General features: G+C 42.2%; 2 pseudogenes; both read left to right on the top strand.

Annotated features, from left to right (window-relative positions):
* The first annotated feature begins 5,965 nt into the window (after positions 1-5,965).
* On the top strand, positions 5,966-6,398 carry LOC102837475 (annotated as a pseudogene).
* A 296-nt stretch (positions 6,399-6,694) lies between these two features.
* On the top strand, positions 6,695-7,744 carry LOC102837098 (annotated as a pseudogene).
* The last annotated feature ends 1,200 nt before the right edge of the window (positions 7,745-8,944 follow it).

The following is an 8,944-nucleotide window of genomic DNA, read 5'->3' as shown; positions in this document are numbered from 1 at the left end:
CAGATTTGCCCAGTGCAATACGTCGTCTGATCTCTTGACTGCTACTTCCGCGAGTGTTGATAGTTGATCCAAGAAGAATGAAGTCCTTGACAACTTGGAAATCTGGATCTACACATAGCAATAAAGAGCACCAAAAATGGGAAATAATTGGGAAAATATAAACTATTTTCCTTATGAGTTTATACTTTCTAAAAGATAACTGACTAAAATAAGAAGAAAGAAAACTTAACAGAGATGATATAATGTTATTGGCACATTTCATCCTACTCTCAGACAGACATTGAAGACTGAATGGGGAAGAGTAGAGGAACCTAAGGATTCAAGGAATGAATGAGATGATAGTACGTTCTCTGAGAATTTCTTTTTCCTCCCATATTCCATGCAAGAAATGTCTGAAATGTCCAGGGCTTATGGAATAGAGGTCATCAGTTAACTATTGAGGTGACTTTGAAACACCAACAGAAGATATCCAAATGGTAAGGAACTCTGACCTGAGGTCAAATTTGGAACTCACTGGAGAACAAATAGTAACTAAAAACTAAAGTTCTGAAGACAGATGAGATCAGCCTAGAGAGAGAATCTGGAGTACAAAGAGAAAGAACCTTGAGGAATCTCAAAGTTAAACAGACAGAAAGGAGGAGATCACAACTGTCAAGAAGACTGAGAGGGATTGACCTCTTCAGGAGGAGACTGAAGAGAAAACATGGGAGAGTCTGATGCCAAGAGCATCAAGTTTCCAGAAAGTCACAGACATTAAAGTAGGCATTAAGAGAAGTAAAATAAAGAATTGCGTGTTCACTAGACTTAGTAGTGTGGAGGACACGACAGTTAATGAGAGCACTTTTATGAAGTATTGTGGCTAACACACAGAGAGTACTAGGCAAGAACGGGAGAGGAGGTGGAGCAAGCAAGCTCAGTCAACTCTTGGGAGAAGTTTGACAGTGAGGAGGGTGAGATAGAATCAAAAGATTGGATCTGCTGTTCTCGTTTCTAAGGAAGGGGGAAAGAGAGCCTGTTAAAATATTAATGGGAATGAAGAGTAGAAAAGGTGAGGGCAAGGAAAACTGATAGCTCTGTGAGGGCAGGAGGAAATATGGGAAGGATACATGTGGGTTATTTAGCACTCCCTCAAAGTATCCTGGTGTGGTGCTGTGGGGTGATGCGCTGGTTGCAGGGTCAATTCGAATCACAAGGTGGGCAGTTCAAACTCACCAACCGGCTCCTCGGAAACCCTATACAAAGGTCGCTGAGAATCAGAACCAATTCAACAGCACTTAACAACAACACAAACATCCTGTACTGCTCAGGCTCTAAGCCCTTTCTTACATACTTCACTCACCCTCCACTCCAACCTCAGTCTAAAACTCAGACCCATTCTTAAAAGACCAGTTCAGTTCCATATCCTCTTCCTGCTAGGAGCTTCACCTCATTTCTCCAGCTCAGTGGGGTCCCTTCTCTGCAATCCCACAACACGCCATGTTTCCCACATCTATTTGACCAAACAATTCTTCAGAGCAGGTTCCAAGAGTTCACACTGGGAAATTCTACTTGGGAGCATGCTCCTTTCTGACCATCTCAAGCCCTAGCCCTTCAATATAACGTTTTCTAATCAAACGAGAACAAAGCAATACCTCCCCCTTGTAAAGTCCTAAACAATTATCTTTCGGAATCTTTTGGATTTAAGGTCTTAGAATGAAAGCTCTCAGACTACAGGGGCCTTGCCATCTTGTTCACCATTGTAGTTCCAATGCCTATAAGGGTTTGCACATAGTCAGCACCCAGGAAATGTTTACAAAATGAATTACATTAGATGCCCTGTTACTTCTCAACAACTACAAATTACTGAAGAGAAGGGACAACGTCTTAGGCCTACATCACAGCGCCCTACCGAGTAGACATTTAATACATACTCTTCATTACCATGATGATAATTTATGGCACGAAAGGATAAGCACTGGACTGCTAACCACACCATCCACTCCTCGGAAAGTCACCACTTAACAACAGTGTTACTTAGGGGAGTGCCGTGGCTCTGTAGGACAAGCGCTGGACTGCTAACCACAAGGTCAGTGGTTGGAGCCCACCAGCTGCTCCACAGAGAAAGATGAGGCTTTCTGCTACTGTAAAGATTTATAGCCTCAGCAACCCTATGCAGAGGTCCACAGGAATTGGAACCAACTCAATGGCACTTAACCACGCTACTCGAAGAAGCTCTGGTGGTGTCGTGAGTTCAGTACCGGGTTACTCACCACAAGGCTGGGAATTCAAACCCACCAGCTGTTCCACAGGAGACAGGTGAAGCTGCTTGTTCCCATGAAAATGTACAGCTTTAGAAAGCCTCCGGAGCAGTTCTACTCTGCCCTACAGGGTCATTAGAGTTGGAACGACAGTATATTTAGTTTTTTAAAACGACTGTTGTTGTTAAGTACTGTTGAGTCAATTCCGACCTATAACGACCTTGTATAGAATTTCCAAGGAGCAGCTGGTGAGCTTGAGCCACTGACCTTGCAGTTCAAATGACTTTGTAGTCTGATGCATTAGCCCACAGCACCACACCAGGACTCCTTTTTAATAAGATACTGGGAATTAAATGCACAGGGTTTGGCAATATACCTTGATCCTGATGAAAAAGAATGAAATGCCTTTGTAATTTATCTCATCTCTACTTTTAAAAGACAGTAAGAATAATTGTCTTCAAAATACTAAACCATTTCCCCATATTCCAGAATCTATAGAAAACCCGAAAGGCAACTGAGCTGTCTTTCCCTCATTTATGAAATGTTTTGAATAAATTCATTGTTGTTGTTGCGGCTAAGTGCAATCGGGTCAGTTCCAACTCATAGCAACCCTGTATAGGGATTCCAAGGAATGGCTGGTGGGTTTGAGCCACTAACCTTGCAGTTCAGTGCTTATCCTATAGTACCTCACCAGGACTCCAATAAATTCACAAAGTACTCCAAAACCTCAGTGCCTATTATAAGGTGCTGGAGAAGCTTCCGGTTTAGCGGCAGCAGAGCATAATCAGGTAGGACAGGCTCCGTGGGGGAGGGGCTGAAAACCCAGAGACGCTGCTCTCATGGAACAGCACCAGAGCTCTGGATCTAGCCTAAGGGTCAGGGCATCAGTTTCTCGCAACTGCCAGTGTAAAATTCATGGTATAGAGGAAACCATTGTGATTTAGAAATTGGTCAAGACACGGACTCCCTCTGTGACCATCTAGACTGGTACAGGGAACTGGCACTATAAGTGGCACAGTGACATTTGCAAAAGGAGGTGTGAGGGGATTCTACACATTTTTTTCCTCCTATTCCCTGACACACCTTCTTTGCCCAGCCCAGACGCCTTCAGGCGGGTGGGTACACACCCCAAAAAAAGTCCAGCGTTGAGAACACAGCTTTCCCACAGCACAGAGAGAAAGAGCCCCATGGGTCCAAAGGCAAATTCTTTGGCTGCTGCTTTTGACTTCTGTCTGTGGGTCCCAGCCCTAAAGTTAACTTGTGCGGGACCCTTTATTTCTGCTTATCCAGCCAGAGGAAAAAAACAGGTTTGGCCTGACAGATAAACCATATGAACAATCTGTAAAACACCAACATAAAAAGATGCAACTATTTCAAGAATTCCACTGTGCACAAGCAGATACCTAACTGACCTTCAGAGACAAAAACAGTAAACAATCTTTCTCCCATTAATTTCTCAATATCTATCTGCGCACCTTTACAGTGATAACTAGAGGAGGGGCCTGAGCGAGTGGACACCCCGACCCACTACTGGAGGCTTGTATGGTGCAAACACACTGCCTGTGTAGCAAGGCAACTGGCCAGTTGGCCACAGTTTTATTTTTGTTTCAAAGTGGTGGTTTTTGTCTCCTCTTCTATATTTCTTCTGCTTTTGGTTCTTTTGAACACACATTTCTCCTGGAAGTGGGAGCTTTTTCTCTAACGTTACCCAAGAAGAGACAGCAATCATGGCCATATAGCCAAGCTACAAGCATACCCCATAATATTCCACCATTAAGAAAAGAGCCAATAACAGCTGTTAAACATTAAATGTGAAAAGCCTGTCTCCTGATCATCTCCACCAGGAGACACCCAATAAGCTTAATAACACAGCAACAAACATCCATTTAAGCATTAAAAATCTACATAACCACTGGAAATAACAAACAAAGGATATCAAGACATGCCCAAAACCAGAAAAGAGTAGCTGAGACAAAAGAGCTGCAGACGGATACAGGCTTGCTAAAAGAGGAAGAGCAGGTTTTGGATTTGCCTGAGAAGGAATTCATAAGAATGATATCGAAACAAATTCAAATGCTCCAAAAAGGGGTGGAGGAAAACAAGTGAGAAGTCAGGAAAGTACTACAAGAGCAATCAAACAAGATCGATACAGCATTGGAAACAATTCGAAACCTGCAAAAAGAGGTCCAGATGATTACTAATAAAATATAAGGTGCTGGAGTTTCCATGTTCCCGTTTCAGTAATACACAGGCCTACACCAGTCATGGCAGAAGTCAATTGAGAATGCTAGGGTGGCTCTACAGTGTCATCCCCACCTACTAAAGACACATCATCTTACTGCCACTGAAGTACCAGAGCTCAGGTCACACAATAACAAAGAAACAAAAGATTTGCAATGAAGCAGCAAAACCAAAACTGAAGGAATTCACCCAGGATCTTCGCAGATACCAGACTGCTTATCAAATAAGGCCCAAATATGTTATCTGAAATAGAAGCTATCTCATCGTTTCAATAAATAGCTTCATTTCTCATGAGTACTTTGTACAAGATGCTATTATAAATTCCATCTCCGGTTTCTCGCCCACATTTGATTACTACCATTAAAATCATCTACAGAATTATTCCATTGGAACGGGTAAAACAACTTCTTGATTGTCACCCCAAATGGCATTTTCAACAACCTGAAAAGTAGTCTATCCTTTCCTCTGGGGATACATGTGTAAACTTTGGAGGTAAGTTCTAGACAAAGCTCCAGTCAAACACAAGTACCTTTAGAAGCATGGTCATCCAGTGTGTTTGCAGAAAGAACAGATAGAGAAGCATGATATTGAAAAGGAAGGGGACAAAATAAAAACTTCACCATTTTAAAGGAAATCAGAATCTCAAGTGGCACAGGAAAGCACTCGCTGGCTCAGCCCCAAAGAGCCAAAGAAATTCTTCTGTAAAGACGAAGCGAGCAGTCACACTGCACTCGGCCTATCCATGACAGGGGCACCTGAGCAGGACCAGAATAAACGTAGGCCCTCCCCTCAAAAGCTGGACTTCAGCATTTCTAAAAAGCCACCCTAAAAGGCTCTGAAATTCATAACCTCTATTTTGCTAGCCCCTGCTCCCCCTAGTTAAGAAGCCTTTGTGAACTTACTTTCCTTCACGACTTTTTGGGGAGATTTTCTTCCCTCTATTTTGGATATTTAAAAACATACAAAATAGGAGGAATGTTCTAATGAATCCCCAAATGCTCAGCATATAACTCAACCATCAAGAGAGAACAAACAAGACGGTGAATTGGGTGGAAGTGCAGTGAGGAGCTCCGCTGGTAACAACACAGGACCAAGCAGGCTCAGGGGATGGTCCCAGAACTCTGAACCACATAAAAGGAATATTTAGATTGTTGGAAGGCTTACAGCTAGGGGAATTTGTAGCAGGAGCAAGAAATCCATTGCTTTCTAATTCAAGATGCTCAGCTACTCCCGGAGCCACCATCCTGGGTGACACCAAGCGGAAGCAGTATCAGAGCAGCCACGGACGCTTGACAGAACCAAGAAGATAAAGGTGTGGTAGCTGTTCATTGGTCCCTTGCTGTCTGCACGCCTCCATTTTGGTGACTATAGGGGTGCCTGAGCGAGTGGACAACCCAGCCTCAACCTCGGAGTATTCTTCTATGCACGTGCACAGATCTCCTCAAAATTTAAAGAGATTTTCCACTTAAAACCAAACGGGGTCCAATATGGCGGCACCCAGTGGCGGTGTGAACTGTGAGGAGTTCATCCGAGTTCCAGGAATTACTCAAGGTGATGAGGACGATTGATGACAGAATAGTTCATGAATTAAACACTACAGTTCCAACAGCTTCCTTTGCAGGGAAAATTGATGCCACCCAAACCTGTAAACAACTTTATGAGTCTTTGATGGCAGCTCATGCTAGTAGGGACAGAATCATAAAAAAATTGTATAGCCCAGACCTCAACAGTAGTAAGAAACCTCCGAGAAGAGAGAGAAAAGAATTTGGATGATTTAACGGTATTAAAGCAACTTAGAAAAGAACAAAGTTGAAATGGATGCAGTCAGAACTGAATGTTGACGAAGTAGTAAATGACCGGAGTTGGAAGGTGTTTAATGAACGCTGCCGAATTCACTTCAAGCCTCCAAAGAATGAATAGAGAGAGAGATACTGTTTTTTAAAGGACCGGGTCATCTCATAAGAGCTAAGCATGACAGACATCTGCAGGGTGGGCCACCTAAGATGATTTCTGAGCCAACAGTCCAAGACCTTGTGTTGATTTCAGCCCTACTTAGCCAAGACCTCAAATATAAATAATTCTGATAATTATGGAGATATCAACTGCTATTTTATACTGATTCTGTAAAAAAAAGTTTTATAACTATTAAAATAATTTTCTGATTAAAAAAAAAACCAAACGGCCACTCTCTCCCAGCACAGGCACCAGCACTGGATATGGCTGAGACTTCCCTTGTGACTATGTTTGCTGCCCGGCTACTCCGGCCGACACTGAGCTGCCGCCCCCACCATCGCTCCCTCCACCCTTAGGAAGTACGAAATGAAGTGGCGGTCATTTCTGGAAGGAAACTGGCTCAGCAGATCAACCAAGAAGTTCATCAGGAGGTGGACCAGTGGGTGGCATTGGGCAACAAACAACGACACCCGAACGTGGTTCTGGTCGGAGAGAATCCTGCAAGTCATTCTTACGTCCTCAACAAAACCAGGGCTGCTGCAGATGTGGGAATCATCAGTGAAACAATTTTGAAACCAGCTTCGATTTCCGAGGAAGAACTGTTGAATTTAATCAATAAACTCAACAACGATGATAATGGAGATGGCCTCCTTGTTCAGCTTCCTCTTCCAGAGCACATCGATGAGAGAAAGGTCTGCAATGCTGTTTCTCCAGACAAGGATGTTGATGGCTTTCATGTAATTAATGTGGGGAGAATGTGTTTGGACCAGTATTCCATGTTATCTGCGACTCCATGGGGTGTTTGGGAGATAATTAAGCGAACAGGAATTCCAACCCTGGGGAAGAATGTGGTGTTTGTTGGACGGTCAAAAAATGTTGGGATGCCTATTGCAATGTTGCTGCACACAGATGGGGCACATGAACGTCCTGGAGGTGATGCCACTGTTACAATATCTCATCGGTACACTCCCAAAGAGCAGTTGAAGAAACATACAATTCTTGCAGATATTGTGGTGTCTGCCGCAGGCATTCCCAATCTGATTACTGCAGATATGATCCAGGAAGGAGCAGCTGTCATTGACGTGGGAATAAATAGAGTTCAAGATCCCATGACTTCTAAACCCAAGTTGGTTGGGGATGTGGATTTTGAAGGAGTCCGGAAAAAAGTCGACTACATCACTCCGGTTCCTGGAGGTGTTGGTCCCATGACAGTGGCGATGCTAATGAAGAATACCATCATTGCTGCAAAAAAACTGCTGAGGCCTGAAGAGCGAGAAGTGAAGTCTAAAGAGCGTGGAGTAGCATCCAACTAACTGTTGTATTATCTGGGTCATTGGCAGTGCTCCAAGCCAATTCAAGAAGGAAAACAGGCCAATTGAATTACAATATTCTTTATTTATTGTTCTAAAATGGTATAAAATGATACTTTGTATTTATTGAAAACTGAAATGGGTGGATGTTTGTATACGTAACATTGCAGTAACTCACAGGTGATCACTCCAGTGTCATGCTGGGTCTTAGGATCTAGCCAAGAGCAGCCATTAATCAAGTGATTAACATGGGGATATGTTAATGGATGTTGAACTTTGTCAAGCCACTTCAGTTGTTAAAATTGGCCTTTTCTACGATTGCAGTTCCCAAGTGCTACTCCAATAAGAGTTGATACTTTAGGTTCCAAACCTACTGAGTTCAACTAGTCAAACCAAAGGAAAAATGTTGCTGGAGAAAAGTAGGGAAAAGATAAAAAAGAAGAAATAATAGCTGGGTATAAAAAAGTTACCCTTATTTACTATTGTCTGATAACCAGGTTTATATAAAATAAAATTGGATTGGGTGAGAAAGCGACATGGTAATAATATTCCTAAACTGTCATATTGTAGATTAGTTATTTGGAAAATGTTTCGGGTTGTAGTATTTGTTACTAGCTCTTGTTTTAAGTATGTTAGTATTGAGTGAGGTCTCCTATTTTAGTTTTCCAGGACTGAAAAGCTTATCTTATAAGTTATTCATGTGTGTTGTCATCTTTGGCTTTAAACATTCTTGTTAAATATTTGTACTACTAAAGGGTACCTTTATTGGTTTATTGGTATATCTTGAAACTTATTTTTGAAAAACAAAATAGATACAATGTTGGGCTTGGAAAAAAAAAAGAAAGAAAAAACGGCCACAGCTGGCCCTGAACTGTTTATAACTAGAAAAAAAGATGTGAACAGGGACTGTGGAGCAGGACATGCAGACTAAAAAGGAAATAGGTAGAAAAATAAATCCTAAATTCTAGCAAAACAACCAACAATGGCATCTTGAAATTTCTCAAGAAGAAGAGTGAAAAGCCCATTTCCTGATCACATCTACCTGGAGGCAATCAGAAAGCGTAAAAATACTAAAATACACAACCATCTAAGTATTAAGTCCACAGATAACCCTGAATATGCCCAAAAAACAGAGGCACATGACCATATCTGTACATGTCCAGAAACGATATAAAGTGACTGAGGCAAATGAGCTGGAAGTAG

The sequence above is a fragment of the Chrysochloris asiatica genome, unplaced genomic scaffold (genome assembly GCF_000296735.1).
Source record: "Chrysochloris asiatica unplaced genomic scaffold, ChrAsi1.0 scaffold00096, whole genome shotgun sequence".
NCBI lineage: Eukaryota > Metazoa > Chordata > Mammalia > Afrosoricida > Chrysochloridae > Chrysochloris > Chrysochloris asiatica.
This window is presented reverse-complemented; position numbering and strand designations above follow the sequence as displayed.